This window comes from Rhyacophila brunnea, unplaced genomic scaffold (genome assembly GCF_057557595.1).
Source record: "Rhyacophila brunnea isolate RB1 unplaced genomic scaffold, BYU_Rbru_1.0 scaffold_4, whole genome shotgun sequence".
NCBI lineage: Eukaryota > Metazoa > Arthropoda > Insecta > Trichoptera > Rhyacophilidae > Rhyacophila > Rhyacophila brunnea.
The window spans coordinates 49,788,486-49,809,225 of record NW_028233068.1 but is presented as its reverse complement, the minus strand read 5'-3'; the positions used below and the strand labels follow the sequence as shown (position 1 = coordinate 49,809,225).

The following is a 20,740-nucleotide window of genomic DNA, read 5'->3' as shown; positions in this document are numbered from 1 at the left end:
AACGAATATCTCTTAAATTAAAAAGAGATACTTTTGTTACGCATTTTCCCAATTTATTTGTATTGCAAAAGAGAACTCTGCCATGCTTGTTAGTGTTAAGAAATCGAGAGCATCAATAATTGTTTGTTCTTCCCACCTAAAATAGGGGAAGCTTAGCTCATTCGGTGTGCATCCATTTATAATAGCATTGTTAAACCAAATTACTTGGATATTCATATATTCCACTTGCGTGAGCGTGAGTTCACTAGGCATTATTTTATAAATCATTAAGAATAAATATGTATCAGCTTCTTTGGTGTAAATTACTTTTAATATTTTATGATTTTGAATAAATATTTATTTTATTTTACATATAGTTTTGAATCAGAAAATGAAACAAACGAATAGTCAAATTATGATGTAGATGGTGAAATATGAGCATATATACATTGACTCCATGGGCCAGAACCGCCCTAAATAATAAAAATTATCATATAAGTGAAAGTGGACCTTTTAGTAATATTAAAACTGATTTCTTATACGCATAGTCCAAACTTTTTGATCACACAAAAAAGAAGTAAATCATGGACGAGTCGCAATGTTTCAACTTATGAAATTAAGGATCCTGGGTTTAAATCTCGGAAGTGGCTGATGTTCACTTTTTGTAAAATAAATAAGTCAAGAAACCTGAAACTTGGCCAAAACCCACATCGCATTGAAAAGCAAATGAAAAAAAAGTATACTTATAGTAAAAAAGTGAATAGTAATAATTTTCTATTATTATGATTATTTTTTACAACTGGTATACAGAATAAATGATTCTACAATTTATAAAGCAGTTATACTAAAATACAGTCATCTAAAAGGGTGTTGTTATTAAGTTGCCAGTATTGAGTGTAATACACTAAACTAGTCGGGTGAATATTCCAGTGACGTAGATATGGACAATTTATTCAATTCAGTGAGGTGTGCATGCATCCTACCACTAAAAAACAAAATCGATCAGTATGTAGCTATTTTTCCCATCGGATGTTTAGTCTTAATTAAAAAAAAACATAGGTAGATCTGTGAAGGGCAAAAGGCACATACCAATTTATTTATTAATTCAATGTGTATTTGTTTAATTGTACCTAATTATATATACAGCATTTATATTGGTGAAATAAAATAGAAAGAAAAAGAATGTATAGACATTATTATTATTTTTAAACTGATTAATTAGTAAATGAGCATAATGAAGGTTGAAGAACACGCGATAAAAACTCAAAAATCTCTTACAGTAAATAAGCAACCGTGAAAGTCCCAAAAATTGTAGAAATAAAATTGTTACTGATTATTCGTGTCAGTAGTTTTGGATGAAATTCATTTCGTGATAAATTGGGACCACAGTGTATATTTTTTGTTTAAAGTGTGTGCAATATTAATTGATTGTGTGTCCGCCTTAACATTTTCGTATTTATTATATTTAAAAAAATCATTTGGTGTTGCTACATTATGTCAGGAAAAGCTATAATTCGATAAGGAAACATACAAGGGTATGTGATGTAATATAGTTAGCTAAGAACCTCAAATATAAACGGACTAGACACACACTCGTTGGAGAATTATTCTAGTTATCTAGATTCTAGTGGTATCCATGAGGAAAAAACATCAGAATGGTATTCCTAGATCGACATAATTGAATAGGTTTCCGGAAATATGCAACGCACATGAATGGAATCAATTTGGTCTTTCACCCTGAAATGGTTATATCCAGGCTGATGATAATGATATAAATATGAGTGTATGGCAAAGTTTGACATGGTTGCAGAATTATAGGCCATCCATCGACTGAAACCGTATGCGGTTTCGAACCGTGTGCTAAACTAAGCTTATCTTTTCTGGTCTTGGAAATATATTTCCACAAAGTATATTATAAGCATTTGATCGTATCCGTTTATACCATACACTTACACTTACAAATTTAGTGAAAATATATTTTCATGAACAAAAATCATAAGTTTAGTATGGCACACGGATATAAACCGCATACGGTTTCAGTCCATGGATGGCCTCTTATTCTATCTCACATATATTTTACAGAAGTGTTCTTTGAAACATACTATTTAAGTTATTTATTATTTATATATATATATACATTTTATGCATCATTGCCAAAATATGATGAATACATTTATCTATACAAATAATAAATAAGTCTTGCTTCTCATTATAAACAATAAAGTATTAGTAACATAAAGATGCATAGTAATAATTTTAAGACAATACTACTGAAAGGTTTAAATGAAATCGTGTATTATATTGCATATTCAAATGGGTATTTTAGTATATACGCCACTGCTAGTAGCACTCCCTTAGTCGAAAGATATCGCTGGCATTTGTATGAAAGGGGTGAGTTGAGTTGAGTTGAGTTAAATTCCCAGGAGAGGTGCATTAAAGCACCATTACAACTGATTGAATCAATCTAATGGTACATTCTGCATTGACATTTAGCTGAATGGCAGAAAGGGGGTGATAGTTTGTTATTGGCACTATAGATTGAATTTGTCAATTAATATTGCAGCCAACCAGAATACAGTTTTGTGAATGTTATTTTACACAGTAAATGAATAAAAAATAGAGTCGAGATCTATGCGGATCTTAAAAGTAAGTGTATAATTGAATCAATTATTTGATTTTCTGTGTAAATCCAATACTTTTTAAAGTTGTAATCTACATATATTGGATATTATTTATCGTATTCGGTTTTTGGAGTGTCACAGTGTATCCTCGAGGACGTCAAGGGATACCTATTACTTTATTAGACACTTGAAATCTGAGTTTTGAGTTAGCACATCCTCCACGAGACTGCATTTTATTTAAACAGTGGAATGAGACTCTGGTTCACTGAGTAAAATTAAGTTTTTAGAAAGCTTTGTTGACGTAGGTGCGCTAAGATAAAATTCAGTGATTACGTCAAAAAGAGACGTAAACATAATATTACGAGGATAGAAATGGAAGCAGAAATAGAGATTTGCTTTACTTTAATTTCGTGAATACTGGTATAGATATTTATATGCGGTCTCCTGTTTATGTTTTCTAAGATACTAGCTTGATTTATTATAAGATAAATGACTTAGTGGTCTAATTTCATTCATAACTATTTTCACAATTGAAAATATATTTTTTGAATAAAAGTACTACATTTTGAATGGATTGCTAGGTATCTACCCATTTGGCGCTTTCATGATTAAAAAAAATCTTGATAAAAATCCCATTCAATGTACGCGTCCCCCAAAAATCTAAATTTGCGAAAACGCAGAAGTGAGCAGTCGCTGAAATATCATTAGATATTATTATCATTATTATTTGTACACAATGGAATGAATTTCGAGGGGGAAACATCCCAGGGGGCTAGTCGCCCCCCCTTTTGCTTTATATCAAATCGTTTGTTGCTGCTGTGTTCCTCCTCCCCTCCCCAGGGAGGGTCTTGACCTTCTCGTTGTGCGCCTTGAATTGGTTTATCACTTTATGGGCACACTGTTGTTTTGGAATAATTAAATTATTTGCCGGAGAATGTTACTTTGGGTGATTTGATATTCTTAATTTGATTTGATAGGTATTTATTATTCCAAATTTAAATTATTTTAAAATTATGATGTTTTTATCGGATTTATCTCCATATAGGCTGATTTTGAGATAACGAATGTATGTTTTCAAATATTTAATCTCGTACATAGATTAACTTAGTAGAGACCGCGTAAATTATTTGGTCACTTGGTCACATTTTATCAGTTTGACACCAAATATAAAAATAGTGCTATCTCTACACAATAATAGTAGTAGGAATTTAACAATCATGTATATTTATGTCATTTATATGAAAGACTAGTACATATCCAACACCACCACTTCCGTCAAATTGATAATAAAAAATAGCTTCTCAAGTAAACTAGGTAGGTACCAAAATAATAAATTTCAAATAATATGATATATTTTTTATTATTGAACCGTTTACAGTTAACAAAATTATTACGCTCGTTTCAGAAAAGTTCTCACAGGTGTCGCTATGTTTGATTTTTTGAGGAAACAAACAGTTTATCCACCAGTCTGTGAGACGTGAGCGACTTCTTTAATACGTTAAAATTTACAATGTATAAAATGTACCAGGTAATTTTTTGAACTTTGATTGTGGGTGTGATAAAATTTGTATTAAAAACATATTATCGCGACACACAGTGATATATTATGGTAAACGTAGCTTATTCACTGGTTATGGGTAGCAAGATAACAGTTGTTGAAAGTATGTTTAGAAGAAAATATATTTTTTCGCCTGCGGTGTTGTTAAACTTTGCCTAATAATTGAAATGTCATTAGTTAAAGCTGTTTACTTATTTGTCAATTTAAGATAGTAGAGATGAAAAATAGTAGTCAATGAATTTAAATACATTTTAAAATCATAAAATATAATTTTTAAATTCAGTTTAAGGGTTGAACTTTGCATGTATATGTCACTTGCTATTATATGATACAATTTTTAAGTCATGAGTAGTTGAAAATATGGTGTCATATTAAGTTGACTTTGAAACTTATGTAACAAATAACTGGGAATCCAATGATATTATTACAAGATTCTTTGAAATATAGTAGTATGAGGCAAACTTGGCTCTGGACCGAGGAAATATAGGCTAAGTGTATAAAATAAAGCAAACAATAAAAAATAGTTAACACTGAATACCTAGCAGTTATCACACAGGCAAAGGGCCTGAAACTGCCGGGGAATCTGCCCTGCATTCAGGTACCTAAAATTGCCACTGCAAGCTTCTGATTGTCTAATGCTTCGAGACTGTCTTCGAGAGAATTAAAGTCATGTTAGTTTAGTCAAAGAATGAATGCACGGTGACCTCAACCCCAGTCTTGGGTAACTGCTCCTGAGACATTCCTAGTCAAAAAAAAAAAGATGTTTCACATCAAACCTAGGTTCTCAATGTGACAGCCCATTAAAACCGGGTGTGGTGCGGCCAATTTAGGGCAAAACAAAGTAGGTAGTATTTCAAGATATTGATTTATTATTGCCATAATTATTACTAGGCAAAAATTAGTAATTTAGTAACACTCCATAGTTAAAATTAAACATACCATTCTACATACATACCAATTATTCTTATTGGTGAATTGTATACTAATTCTTTTTTTTATATATAGAAAATGTTTATGTAACACGGTTAATGTATGGTTATGTATAGGAAAGACAACGCTGGAGTATAATGGTGTAATGGAGTTTTGATTACGCTGTACCCACTATTAAATTATTAAACAGACTGGTGTCAATAATAATAATCAATCAATTCTATAAACATATCGTTATAATTATTAATTACTTATATAATTTTAGTTCACTACCTAAATCGATCAGCTGTCATGCATCCAGGTAGATACATTGATGAAAACGATCATTTTGATCGGCTGTGAGAAAGGTGTGGTCACGCCGTGAGAGACAGGTAGGTATAGCAGGAGTCTACACGAATGATAAACAACCTTTGGTTTGCGTAAAGCCTTACTGATTTTCCCAAAACAATTGATAACACCATTGCATTTTATAAACCCATTTCAGTAGATTATTCTTCGTGTATAGTATAGTAGGTTTACAATAATTTTTGAACGAGATTCTAGAGTGCTAAGTGACAATAATGTAGGTACTACTAGTGTAGGTAAGCTTGATAAGCAGAAATGTGTCGCTACATTTCAAAATCAGCCAAGTCCACCTTTAGGTATTTTTTACTTTTTTGTGAATTGCTGAAGAACTACTGCTTTCTAACATTTCTGCATTATCAAAATGTAGAATTTATTAATTTTAAATATTCTATATTTGAAATAATATAAACTTTCACCCTTGTGACTGTGTATTTGAGAAAAGCTGTTTTTCTCCTATTTCATCTATTATGGAATTGGCTGATTTTGAAATCTAGCGACACAAATATAACATCTAGAAAATGATTTTTTTTGTATCGAGCGGGACTTTGAATTTGCAACCATCGCATTTCGAGGAAAGTGCTTTATCGTTTAATCAACTGGTATGATACTAATTAGCCAAAATATCTGAACAACTATGCGTCCGAAGGTAACCTCAAATTCCTGACGTCGTCTAGAAATCAAAGTTAGTTTTCCTTGTTTCAAAAATTACAAAAAAACTCCCCTGTCGCATAGTGACTATGTGAGAAAATTTTGGCGTGATATGTATTTGATTTACGAAAAGCTACAGTATTCTTATTAACTAATATCTACATACGAAATTCTTGATTTTTGTGAATAAAAAAATCATTGGATAAAAAATACGTAGTTTAATTTATTTAACCGATTCGAATGTTGAAAACACATAATAAATATATAAATAGAAATGTAAAAGGCATCGCCGTGGAAACAGGGTAGTTTATGGCCTAACTGCCATAAAATCCAAGTAAAAAAACTCTATCGACTGTTTCCTAAGATTGCCTTATCCCGTGACGCACTAAAATGCATATTATTAACTATTAAAAATAGCATATTCTTTAACATGTGTTTAAGTTTATCCCTTATTTTTCCACACTCAAGATATTTAGCCTGTTATACCACACCCAGTAAGGTAAGCCAGTTTCAATTTAGTTTGTGTTCCCTGGTTTCAAATAAAAATTTATCAAAATATTAAAAAAAAAAACTAGATACGTAAAATCTTTGCAATAGCACGGGGTGTCCAACGCGTCGATACTCGATAATGGTATGGATTTGCGTCATACATATTGCGTGAATCATAAAAATGTAAAAACTTTGTAGGTACATTCAGTTGTAAGAAAATATGATTTCATTGAAATTTAGAAGAGGAAGAAGCATTCATTAACTATGAGAAATCAGAAAGCAGAGCTAGAAATGGTGTAAATCCTTGAAAGTTAACTTGGGCCATTATTTACCTTGCCGTCGCACAGTAGGCTCTTTGTACAGTGGGAGAATAGTTTGACGATGAGTGTAATGAGTACCCAAAAGAAGAATAAAAATGAATGGGTGGATAAGAACGAATGGGAAATTAAGTCGGTATATCTTGTTTAATGGCCAGTTTTGATACCGTGTGATGGATTACAGCCTACTCGATGTTGGACATGCCTGCAATAACAGATCGAAATCGTACGAACATCGTTGGTTGCCAACACCGCGACCAAAGTAGCAAAGAAGAGTGACAGAATTGGTCGCGGCAGGAGGAAGTGACTGGCAACATTACTCAACCGATTTATGAATGAAGTCAAACATCCAACACCAACGATTATTTTCTTCTATTTTCTCTCAACTCGGCGACTTTTTCTTCAACGACAATAAAAACGGTTTTCGGCGTATTTTTATCTACTCTACTGAGAGATTGCCCTGCTGCCGGACTGTTTTGTAGCTTTTATTGTTAACATTATAAATGAAATAGAGCCGGCTATCTGGGTAAGGTGATAATTGGTTTGAATTTTTGTGTCTGCCCAGACATGAAATATTCGTTAAATTGTTGAGACACACTTGATCAATGGACATTTTATACAATCTAAAATAACTATACACCGTACTGCCATGAATACAAAACAACATTTACTTCGATTGACATAAATACTGAGCTAGGGCACAGTCTTAAAAGTTCCAATAATCCAAATTTAGAAATAAACAATATCATTTCTCGGGGTGGTTTGTGTGCAATTTATACAGATGGCAGTAAAGTTCAAGATTCCCCTTCAGTTGGAACTGCATGTATTTGTCCGGAATTGGATATTCAAATAAAAAGAAGCATTAATCAAAATGCATCTGTATTTACTGCGGAATGTATTGCTTTGAATGATGCACTTGACATAGCGCTCAAACACGTCAACAAAAATATAATCATTTTTACGGACTCACTCAGTGCTCTCCAATGTCTACTTTTTCCAAAATTTGGCGTAAAAACCAATTTATATATACTTGAGATTAAAAAAAGGTTTAACAAATTTATACAAACAACTTCAAATAACAGCAAAATTACATTCTACTGGATTCCTTCACACGTTGGAATTCTGGGGAACGAGAACGCAGATAGCCTTGCAAAAACAGCAACTCTTGAGAGGAGCAGTGATAAACTCCCCATACCGTATACAGACGTTTTTGAAACATTCAAGAAAATAGCCAAAACTGAAACAGATAGTTTATTAAAAGAACAAGGTCTAACAAAAGGGAAAAAGTACTTTCAAAGTTATTACAATCCTGAAACCAAACCATGGTATACCAATAAAATGCTAAATAGAGAAACAATCGTCACAATCAATCGCTGCAGAGCAGACCATTATAATCTTGCCTCATCCCTGGCTCGCTTGGGTATAATAAATGACCCTGGGTGCCGGTGCGGAAGTGAGACTGAAGATGTTAACCACGTAGTTTGGCAATGTTCTTTGTATGACACCCAGAGACAGCGGCTTCTTAAAGATTTAAGTAAACAAAACTACCAATTGCCACTGGATCTCACGATATTTTTGGCTCGGCCGAATATCAAGGCGTTCCAGTGTGTCCAAATGTTTCTGAGTGAGTGTGGCCTACAAGTCTAAACTTCTTTTCTTTTTCTCTTTTTTTTTTTTTTTCTTCTTCCTCTACCGTAAATTTGTATTGTAATAACTGTATGAGAAATTATTGTAATAATGTGTATATATAGTGTATGCTAAAAAGTAAAGCTAAATAAGACTCAATTGAGACTTCAGAGCTTAATAAAAAAAAAAAAAAAAAAAAAAAAAAATGTGTTTTGACTATTTCTTTTTAGTTACCTACAATCAAATTTTGATAAATATTACTTAGGTAGTTATATGCCATAATATATATGTAGTTTATATTAAGTACTAGCTGAAGTACCCGGCTTCGCACAGGGTCGCTTCGTGGTTATATTTATCTTAGATATTCAAAAATAATAAGAGGTAATTATTTTTTTAATATTAAAATATCTGTGTAATACAATATGGAAATATGAAAATAATTCTAATAGGAGTAAAGGTCAAATAAAAGAACACTAAATTAAAATCGAATTCAAAATATGAAAACGTTATTAATGTTATTAATATGTAGTAAAAAAATCACAATTGGATGGAACAAACAAACAACAAACTTTGTATTTTATATAATAATAATAGTTTTAATAATTTTATGTAATACTAATAATAATAGAAATGGTTGTATCAATTCAGAAACCTTCGCAGGTGTGCGCACAACAACTGACAAAAGTTTCATCGCAATTGGATGAATGGTATAGGAACGCATACGAATAGAAGAAGAAGAAGAAGATGGTTGTACTAATTCAGAAACTTTCGCGGGCGTGCGCACGACAACTCACCAAAGTTTCATTGAAATCGGATGAATGGTATAGGAACACATACGAATAGAAGAAGAAGAAGATGGTTGTACTAATTCAGAAACCATCGCGGGCGTGCGCACAATTGGTCAAAATTGCATCGCAATCGGATGAATGGTATAAGAATGCATACGAATAGAAGAAGATAGAAAAGAAGGAAAAGAAGAAGAAAATGGTTGTATCAATTTACAAACCTTTGCGGGCATGAGAACAACACTTGATCGAAATTTCATCGCAATGGGATGAATGGTATAGGAACGCATACGAACAGAAGAAAAAGAAGATGGTTGTACTAATTCAGAAACATTTGCAGGCGTGAGCACAACACTTGATCAAAATTTTATTGCAATCGGATAAATGGTATAGGAATGCATACGACTAGAAGATAGAATAGAAGAAGAAGAAGGTTGTACTAATTCAGAAACATTCGCGGTTGTTGGCACAATTACTGACGAAAATTTTATTGCAATCGGGCGAATGGAATAGGAACGTATACGAATAGAAGAATATAGAATAGAAGAAGAAGAAAAAGAAGATGGTTGTACTAATTCAGAAACCTTTGCGTGTATTATCACAACAACGGACGAAGGTTTCATCGCAATCGGATGAATGGTATAGGGGCCATACGAATAAAAGAAGATTGAATGAAGAAGAAGAAAAAGAAGATAGTTGTACTAATTCAGAAACCTTTGGGGGTATTACTACAACAACTGACGAAGGTTTCATCGCAATCGGATGAATGGTATAAGAACCATACGAATAAAAGAAGATATAATGAAGAAGAAGAAGAAAAAGATGGTTTTTCTAATTTAGAAACCTTTGCGGGTGTGCGTACAATAACTGACGAAATTTTCGTCGCAATCAGATGAATGGTATAATAGGAACCATACGAATAAAAGAAAATAGAATGAAGAAGAAGAAGAAGATGATGATTTTTCTAATTCAGAAACCTTCGCGGGTGTGCATACAACCACTTACCAAAATTTTCGTCGCAATCGGATGAATGGTATAGGAACGCATACGGGACAGACAGACAAACAGACAGACGGGCATTCATTTTTATATATAAGATATAGCCTATACTCTTCGCGCAAGTGCAAGCAATAAAGTTGACAAAGTTTTATCGCAATCGGATGAATGGTATGGCAGCGCATAAAACACGAACAAACAAACAACAAATAATTTGGTAATTGACATAGTGGCGTCTCTAAGCAACGTGCTGCCCTAAGGCAGACTTAGTATACCAGTGGCAAAGGGTAGATGTAGGCTTTTAATATCCGACATAAATAGTGCACACTGAACTTTGTCAGTCATGCCTATTTGTTTTCATTGAACTAAGGACTACAAATTGTAGATAGTGTTGGTTAGTTTGTCTGTCTATGAAATATATTAAATTATGCTATTAGATCATACATAATTTGGGATATTTTATAGATAGAAGAATTTTTTTTTATCTATTATGGTTTGTTTAAGGCAGGGATTACTGAATTAAAAAAAATTAACCATTCTTAATTCAACGAAAACAAATAAGTATATTTGAAAAAATGTGCACTATTTTTGTCGGGTCGCCCATAGCAAAGGTACTACCTGAACTATTATGGTTTGGTTTAGGCACTGTTTAATTGAATTTTGAAATCTGCAATGTGTGCTTATTCTTAGTTCAATGAAAACATAGAAACATAGGTACAAATAATATGACTGACAAAGTTTAGTGGGAACTATTTATGTCGATCTTAACAGCCTACCTCTACCCTTTGCCACTGTAGAATGTATAACCCTTTGATTTGTAGTCTTAAATTGTATGCAAATGTATTAGGTACATACCTACCTATTTTATAACTTATTTAATTTCGTCTAATTTACACAGTTAGGTAAGTGTAACAAAAATCGGCACTGTTCGGTTATCAGGAATACAGCGGAAAACACATTTTGAAAATACCCGATATACTGGATTATTTGCAATATGCAATAAAAAAATCCTGAGAATTAAATGATTAGGTACAAGATACGTATGCTATAAAAGAGTTAGCACCAGTTTTAAAATCACTATATATCTATTTATGCGTGCAGAAGGATTCAAATTTGTAAATGCGTTGTATAAAAATAAATAAGCATATTATGCCCAATATCCCATCTACATGGTGTATAAAATGTCGCTATTATTTTAATACCCGTATATAATATTAAATACCTTGTTAAGTAGGTAGGTAATAGGTAGAATGGTGTCAGATTATTCTGGCCATGGCCCCCACATCCTGAAGCGGGCCCCCAGACTATCTTTGACTATCTTATCACAGGCTATCTTTGACGGCCCCCTACCTATCGCTAAATATAAAGGAAGTGTGACGCTCTACAGTAGCGTTTTCCAAATGGTGTACGCGGTAAAATTAATGTGTATATTTAGTGGTTTTTGTATATTTGAATTATTCATCTATTTGAATTATGGAGTTGTTGAGTTATCGATTCACAATTAAAAATTGTATCGTACAACCACATAATTTGAAATAATAATAATATTGAAGATAAATAGCGGCGCAGGCGACTTTTTTTACTATTTGAGAGAATTTGTGATGTGTGTTTAAATCACTTATCTGGTCGATTCACCACGCCGGGCCCTCCCTGAACCCGGCCCCTTAGGCTAGAGCCCTGTCAGTCCTCCCTTTGTGGGGGCCATGATTCTGGTAGTGTAGGTAACTCATTTAGGTCATAGTATCGTTACTTTAAAACGACACCAAAATCATTGCAATGACGTGGCTGCAATGACAGAAGAATCTGTAGAAACTAAATTTTATATAAACTGAGCTAAATTTGAGTAATCTAGATTAGAATTACTTCAAGAAATTTATTTGTATACATTATAATATTGTGAAAACAGTTGAAAATAATTTTGGCTGAAAAACATATTCGAGATTTTTAAAGGATACATTATTAAATGTGTACACAAATATGTGCAAGAAGTAAAATACTATGATCTCGAGCACGCTAATAAAAACAATGGTATCTGTTGAAACAGTTGTCTAGCTCGTCGTCGTACGCCTGACCGGAAGTCGGGAAGTTTCCACCGGAAGTGCTAGAGGCCTCACCGGAAACTACAATGACGCACGCACGCGCTTTCGCTTGCTGACTACACAGAAGGGTCACGGTCAATATTAAGGGAAAAGGGTAAACCGAGGGATGATTCTATTTTTGGGGGTAGCGCAATAGAAAATCGAAGCGATATTTTTATGACTCTATATTTTAATCGTGGACTGGACTCATTGATTTGATTCAACATCATATTTAGTATATTTGATATATTTATAAATAGTATCAGTTTCATTTCTACAAATCAAACTTTCATACAGCGATGGTTTTTAGATACGTGGAGGTCTGAGGCGCTAACACGCTTGGAAGTTGCCTTGTGATTGAAAAAAAAAGATTTCTATACTTTCTTACGAAGCGACCGCATTGTTCGCTTAATGGAAAACCGCCACTGCTTGCAAAAGCTGCAAAGATAGTATTCATTACTTACTTTGCCGCCCTTATAATTTGCCACCCCTAAGCAACGGATGGCTTACTTGCCCCTTCGCATATTTTTTTAGTGTCATAACTGGCTGCATTGTTAAATTATAATATTATAAAATAAACTAATTTAGTTTCCACGGCGATCATTAATTACATGTATATTTAAACTCATTGTGTTGTGCTGGTACTAAATTACTTGTAAAATATGACCGCAAAGCAAGCAGAAGTGAGCGCGTAAGTACCCGGTCGCACGAGCCGGTTGTTGCGGCGGAGGAAGCGTCTCGTCGCGCCGGGAGGAAACGGAAAGAACATTGTTCTGTGCCAAAAACAAACGGCTTCCTGTTCGACCTGAAATATGCACACAACACACACTGCTTGTCTATGGTTTACTTGGGTAGTCCGGCCATGTCTTTTCTGCAGAAATTATGTCGGAAAATGCAGCAAGAAATATATTTTTTATTATAACTAACGATAGCCCGTGACTTTTCCCACGTGAATACGAAAATAAAACAAGAATGAAAGAATATACTGATGTGTATGACTTTTTTCAACAAGGTTTGGACTCACAATACTACTATCAATCTGACCACTGACGAGTGGCCCGCTACCTGTACCTCACCTTACCATTCTACCGCTACTTTGCCTACTGCATAATTTACTATAAGTTTAATCTTGTTATTTCGGAACCTTTTCAGATATCGAAATGAATTTACTAAATTCTAACAGATATGAACTGTGCAAGTCTCACCAATATTGGCACAGTACCTACACATTTAATAAAAATTATAATGAAACAAATGGAGACGAAATTATTAGTCAATAAATCAAAACATTCAACAGGAACAAGATAATAACTACATAACGCAGAATATTCACTTAGTAATATTATATAGTAACTATTTAATAATGCGGTAGTCATTATTGTATACAATACTAGAATAAGTAACTAACTAGTGGTTTCAGGTGCTTGGGCCTCAGGTAACTAATTTCGTACCCCTCCAAGTTAGAAATTACGTCAAACGTTACAGAAAAAAATAAAATCATTTTTATAAATTGCATAATATAATATAAAAAAATAATTTTATAGCATTCAGTTAATTTTCATAAACATATTGACGTATATAGAAAATTACGTATATTTTTGTGTTATTTTGATGTATTTTATGAGGCTTGAAGCCTCCCTTGCGCAGTAGTAATTTTCTCTGACGCGTATAACGCAATCGATTTGTCAGAATATTTAAAAGGGGGCTTTGAAATGGTTCAAAATAGTCATAAAATTATTTAATTTTACCATAATACATATTACTCACAAATTGAGAATTGGAATTTATTGTTTTTATTTAATTTTTTATCGTGAGCAGTGTCTCGGGCCTCCATATCCCTAAACGCGCTACTGCCATTGCACAATTATTTTCCCTCTAGGTATGATAAGCTGCCACCGATTTTTTTTACACTTAAACACTTTAGGTTGAGAAAACATGCATTTTTTTTTTAATTTGTGGGACATCCAAGCGAAATTAACGCTACTGCCGAGAATTCAGATTCAAATGGTATTTACGACGATAAAATATATTTTATTATTACACAAAAAATAGTAAGTAGCTACTTACTAATAAAAAAAATCAATCTATATTATTTACAATAAAGTCAATTTGTTACCCCTTTTAACTTTCATGTAGTTTCTAGGACCATAAAACATGGACTGTATAAAAAGCTATTTGTAAAGTCGGCTATTAAATTTATTGAGGGGTCGAAAATGCATTTACGGTTATATTATGATGTCCATAGTTATAGAAATAACATTAACTTTTGTATCTGATTTATGTTGCAAATCGACTCAATGTTAAACTAACCCTTTTTACAATACGAACTTCAGACGTATTTTAAACTAATAGTTGGACAGCAATCTATAGTCATTATTATCTATTATATACAAAAAATATTTATATTAGTATACATGAATAGATGAGTTTTCTTTTAAACAACTTTATATTATTATTATAAAAAATATTGTGGATAAGGTATAAATCACAGAACAGATAATAAATAGAATACCAATAGGCTATATTCAATACGCCGCATGGTGAAGCAGGCTTTTGAATGTGTGAGTGTCCTACAAAAATGAAGCACGCATTATGCACGTGCAATAGTGTGTGTAATACACCAACATTAAATGAGCGTAAATGCATAAACCGAGAGCAGTTTTCAGTATTCGACGTTAAACGTATTCTAGACACGTGTGTAAGTTTAACCTGGATTCATCCTTACTCGAGTCGGTTACCTGCTATCGTTTTACCCGTTGTGTATTTCAGTTTCCATTGTTTCTGAGTTCCCTGGTATAATAAACAACCTTTTCCGCTACAAAATGAAGCTTCTTTGATAGTGTGGAGATAGTTTGATTATATTTTTATGCGGTGATTGATAGTGGTAGAATAGAGTTTTTTTTTTAGAATTATTAATAAGCATGTTCTTGCTTTTTCGTACAAGGTGGTTGTTAGTAATTTTGAACAATCACAAACACTCAGGCTTTGAGAAAAACACATAAATATTGTGTCCTCACCAGGATCAAACCCAGAATTCTCGGGTGGAAGGCCAGCGCCTTACGCACTGCACAACGAGAGCCGCCTGGTAGAATAGAGTTAGATTATTTCTTACAAAAAAAAAAAACTTTCGTTAGTGGCGTACTAAAAAGTCAGAAAGTCAATTGTTATTTAGGGTAGAGAAGTGTTTGCTATTAATTAAATTTAAAAGAATGATTACGAATCGCTGAAAAGTTAAGTAGGTAAGAAGAGATTTATAAAAAATTTAAAATGATAATTCTTCTTTTTCCCTCACAGTGATATCCTGTGGGGGTGGCAAAATCATGCACCGCTTAGGGATGACACATAAAACTAAGTAAAGAAATACCTAATTCATTTTTTGAGAGTAGGAAGTTTTTCGTCTGACGTATGCCTGAGCTAAACGACAGTTGTGTACCTAGGCACATATTATGCGTGTTTGTTCAAAATATATATACCCACCCACGATGGCCGCGCGACTTAAGCGTAGGCTTATAGAATTGTAGGTTCCAGGTTCGAATCTTGGGTCTGGCAAGTACATTATATATTGTTTTTTAATTTGTCTATGAATCAGAGTTTGGACCTGATAGGTTGAGCGAGTAGCTGACACCCATTTCACGTAAAAACAAAATCTGTTAATACAAACCACCACTCTGAGGAAACCCATATGAACATATTAGGATCGGACATGGTCAAAAAAAAAATTATATTAGTGGCAAAGGGTGGAGGTAGGCTGTTAATATCAGACATAAATAATGCACATTAAACTATGCCTGTCATACTTGTTTGTTTTCATTGAACTAATCCAACAAATTGTAGATAGTGTTGGTCAGTTTTCTGACAATGTTTAGTGTGTACTATTTATATCGGATTTTTTATTCAGAAATATGAAATACCTAATATATATTAATTGTTTAAAAGTAATTTTTTTTATTGCAAACAATATTCGATAATTATTAATAATTTGTAAACAATAATAATAATAATAAAAGAGTAAAAAAATATGTGAGAAAAGGTATAAAATTAAATGATATAAGTACATAATATATTTCCAGGCTGAAATTCAGTTGGTCATTTTTTCCAGACAACCATTATGTTAGTAAGATGTCAGATAGTCAATAAAAGCGATTTCGTAAAAAATGCACTTTTTCTTGTATGACGACGATATATTATAAACATAAACCAATATATCTATATTACAGTTAGTACCTACGCAATGAATTTACATATATAATTTGATACTTAAAATGAATGGTTGCCTGCTCAAGGGCGGTACTTTGCCTAGAGTCGCCACTAGTACACTATGTCTGAGTATCGCAACCCAGAAAATTGGGGAAGTTATTATTATTAGTTATTAAACTATACCGGTTGGTAACTAGTAAGTAATAGGTATAGATAAAAAAAACAAAATTTGTGTACGTAATGACAATTTTTTTTTAAATCGAAATTTTCTAAATAGCGAAATAAATAATTGGTAATATTTTATCCGGTTTTGTAATAATTGGTAGATTAGTAATTAGTAGTATTGTTTTGACCGCGCGGCATAGTGATTAAATTTTCGGCCGGTACCTAAATGCAGTCGTATCGGATCAATTCCCGGTGGAACACAATATCGATGATTCGGCGTTGTTTAAGCCGGTCTGTTTATTGATAATTTAGTACGGATTTTACGGGTCGTATTCGGGTACAGACAGACTCTGAAAGCGCTAATCCGGCGAGATGTTCAATTGACCGTGTTGACCGCACGAACGTCGATGTCTGCTGAAAAAGGTTTTTTTTTATAATTTAAAAATTATCCACGTTACCTCATTATCATTAGAAAATATAAATTAAAAGTAAAAAAATAATACAAAAGTAGTTTAAAAAAACTAACGTTGTAAAAGGGCCAATCGGTAGGTATAGCTTCGCAACGCCCACGGTTGCCGCGCGGCGTAAGTGTTGGACTATAACGCCGTGGGTCCCAGGTTCGAATCGTGGGTCTGGCAAGTACGCATATTGTTTTTTAATTTGTATGTGTCAGGGTATGGACCTAATAGGTTGAGCAAGTGGCTGACATCCATTTCTTGTAAAAAACAAAATCTGTCAATACAAACCTCTACTATGTGGAGGCCCATATTATCCTATTAGGATAGGACATGGCCGAAAGAAAAAGAAAGAAGGTATAGCTTTGAGAAAATCAAAATATATTGGGACTATCATGGCCCCCACATCTTGAAGCGGGCCCCCCTACCCATTTCTAGGGTTAAAGGCAGTGAGATGCTCTACAGAATAGTTTTCTAAATTTTGTTTTGAGTAAAATTAAGGGTGTTCAGGTATTTTTTTAGCGATTTTTTTGTATTGTTGAAAAAATCCACTTGGATTATACAGTTGTCGAATATCGACACACAATAATCAAAAATCGCATCACACAACTAGATATTTTAAAATGTCAATATATATAGCCCCGCAGGCGAATTTTTTCTATATTAGAGTAAATTTGTGATGTGTGCTCATTTCACTTATCACTCTCACCATGAATCAAACCTGAAGTCTCCGGTGAAAGGCCAGTGCCTTACACATTATACCTACCACAACCGCCATATGTCATATTTACGATGGGTTGACTTACCAATTATTGTAACTTATATATTTAGTATTATGGAAACTAGATCTAAATATTTACAAGATAAAAAGAACTTTTTATATACCACGTTTTTAAATTTTCTGTTGAATCATATAAACTTCTTAGAGACTTTCTATAGACAATTCTATGTATTAATAACAACTTTTTATTGTACTTGATAGAAATATTGAATAAATATAGAATACTGAAATGTCATTTTGACATTTCATTTTGATTTCCATAACGCACGTATATATTGATAATTTAGTTGCTGGACCCCCTTACCAACCAACAATAATAACTTTCCATACAAAACAGAATTAACTGAAAATGAATTCAATTCTGCTTAAAAATGGCTAAAAGTAATAAAAAATGCATTGTCGTCGTGTTCTGATATATTCTAAAAGTTTCAAATGTCTAGCTAGTCGGGAAGTTAGTTAAAAATCTTCAATCGTCCAATACAAATCTTGGACAAACAAGAAAAAAAATGTATTGGACACACAAGAAAAAATTAGTACTGGACAAACAAGAATACGAGCTAATAAAAACGTGGTAAAAAATAAATTAAGTCGTTATGGTAATCTACCCATAAAATATTGGTACCTACATACATACGAATTTCATTTTTTCTAAACATTTATGAATGAAAGTGAAAAATGGATTTTACATAGTATAATTATATTATTTGTAATACCTACACAAATACGCCATCACTAAATGCTGTGACATATTCATTGAATAAAAAAACTCAAAATATATTCAATATTGCAATGTAATAAGGGACAATATTCAAAATCTACAATCATATTGAATTTATAATATTATTGTCATATTCTATTACCTACCACCGTATGCGATTGCCCGCCAAGATATTTTACAACGGTTTTATTAGGTCGTATTCTTATTTGTCCGGTGGTTGTTTATCCACTACAAACCTTGCAATCGATTTTTAACTAACTTCCCGACTAACTGGACATTTGAAACGTTTACAATATATCAGAATAGCCAATGCATTTTTTAAATACTTTAAGCCATCTTTAAGTAGAATTGAATTCATTTTCAGTTAATTCTGTTTTGTATAAAAAGTTATTTCGGAAGAAATCCGTCAAAAGTAAATCACTAAAAATGGAAATCTACCAAGTAAATGCTAACTCAATTAATAAAACACTATTATTGGTTGCTAGGGTTCTGGGGTCCTAGCAACTAAATTATTAATATGTACCTACGTGTGTTACTATGGACATCAATATAAAATGTCAAAATGACATTTCAGTATTCTATATTTATTCAGTATTTCTATCAAGTACAAATTTTTTTGATCGTTTAAGCTAGTCAAGTCAAGTTTATAATATGATTCAACAGAAAATTTAAAAACGTTGTAGGTACTATATAAAAAGTTCTTTTTATCTTGTATTTATTTATTAATTTATTTTACTTTAACTGAGTTACTTAATATATTGACAGTTATTTCGAGTTATAAACCCATCTTCAAAACGGTCAACTCTAACACATTGTACGTTGTTAAAAAATAACTATATATTGTAATGAAGATAATTTTCTAGATTTTCGTCAGATGTTTTTGACTTATTCTGCAAACCACTCCACTTTAATATTGAGATCTAATTATAATTATTATTATTATATACCTATATGTTATTAGTGAGTTTAAGTCAATATCGAACAAAAACTAACTAGTGGCGGGTTCGCAGGTTCCTTCAAACAGTTTACACCAAATTTGCTATGGTCACAGATCTGTGATTCGCGCATGGGCGCATGCTCAAAACATGTCAAACGGTTTCAAACCAGTTAGTGATTACCAGCGGAAACAAACCTATTATACTCTTGGTTGTGAAAGTATAAAGAGTGATTTTGTTTAAAATATCTCATAAATCACAATATTATATTTCACGTAATGCTATTCCTTTCTTTGATTGTAAAAAAACACTGGTTTTGTTATAAAACATTTGCAATAGTAATAATAATTTCCCGCTGTGCTGTTTTATTTAATTTTATTGTAATTTTAGTTTTTAAAGAAGTTAAATAATTATTTCAATTGTCTTAACAAGTTTTTGCAATGTACTAGGAAGTTAATTTTCAACAGAATGCTCAAAAAGTTTTATACATAAAAATAAACACAGAAGTTCACGGAATCAATTCTTTCACTAAAATATTATTAACTACCTACCAGCGTACCACAATTAAGTATACAAAATATTAGAGATCTCTGTGTTCCTAATAATTTTTATGTATCCCTCTGGGCGGTTTGAAATATGGTGCTGAAGGCGAATGAAAATAGCATGGTGGGGGTCAAGCGGATGAATCAGTCAATCACCAGTGAATTCGAGATAGACTAGATACTTAGTTTTCCAACCCCGGACTCTTCAATATAAAACCACAAGGAAATGAAAATATGGATAAAAACTCACAGTATTTGGTCAGGTAGAGGGTTGGAGAGAATGAAAAAGAGATAGCTCCAGACAGACGGACCAATTTAAAGGTGGCATGGGTTTTCTACAACACAGGCCCTGTGGGTGGTGGTGCTAATTGCTGAGATGTATGGAGCTACCCCATAGATATATGGCTGCCCACGATTATCAGTCGATCTTGACAAAGAAGACTATGCTAATATTTTATATAAAGTATCTAACTTATGAGTACATTGTGACATCATTCCATTACGTCACCCATGATATATTTTCTAAAAAGCTCTACAATACTATGTAGATCTTGCTCCCCCCTTGATTTTTCTAA

At 32.8% G+C, this 20,740-nt stretch overlaps 1 protein-coding gene across 1 annotated transcript in view; it reads right to left on the bottom strand.

Annotated features, from left to right (window-relative positions):
• Window positions 1–20,740, bottom strand: part of LOC147067478 (uncharacterized) — a 135,750-nt gene that overhangs the window by 48,479 nt on the left and 66,531 nt on the right. The gene's annotated exons all lie outside the window — the stretch shown is intronic.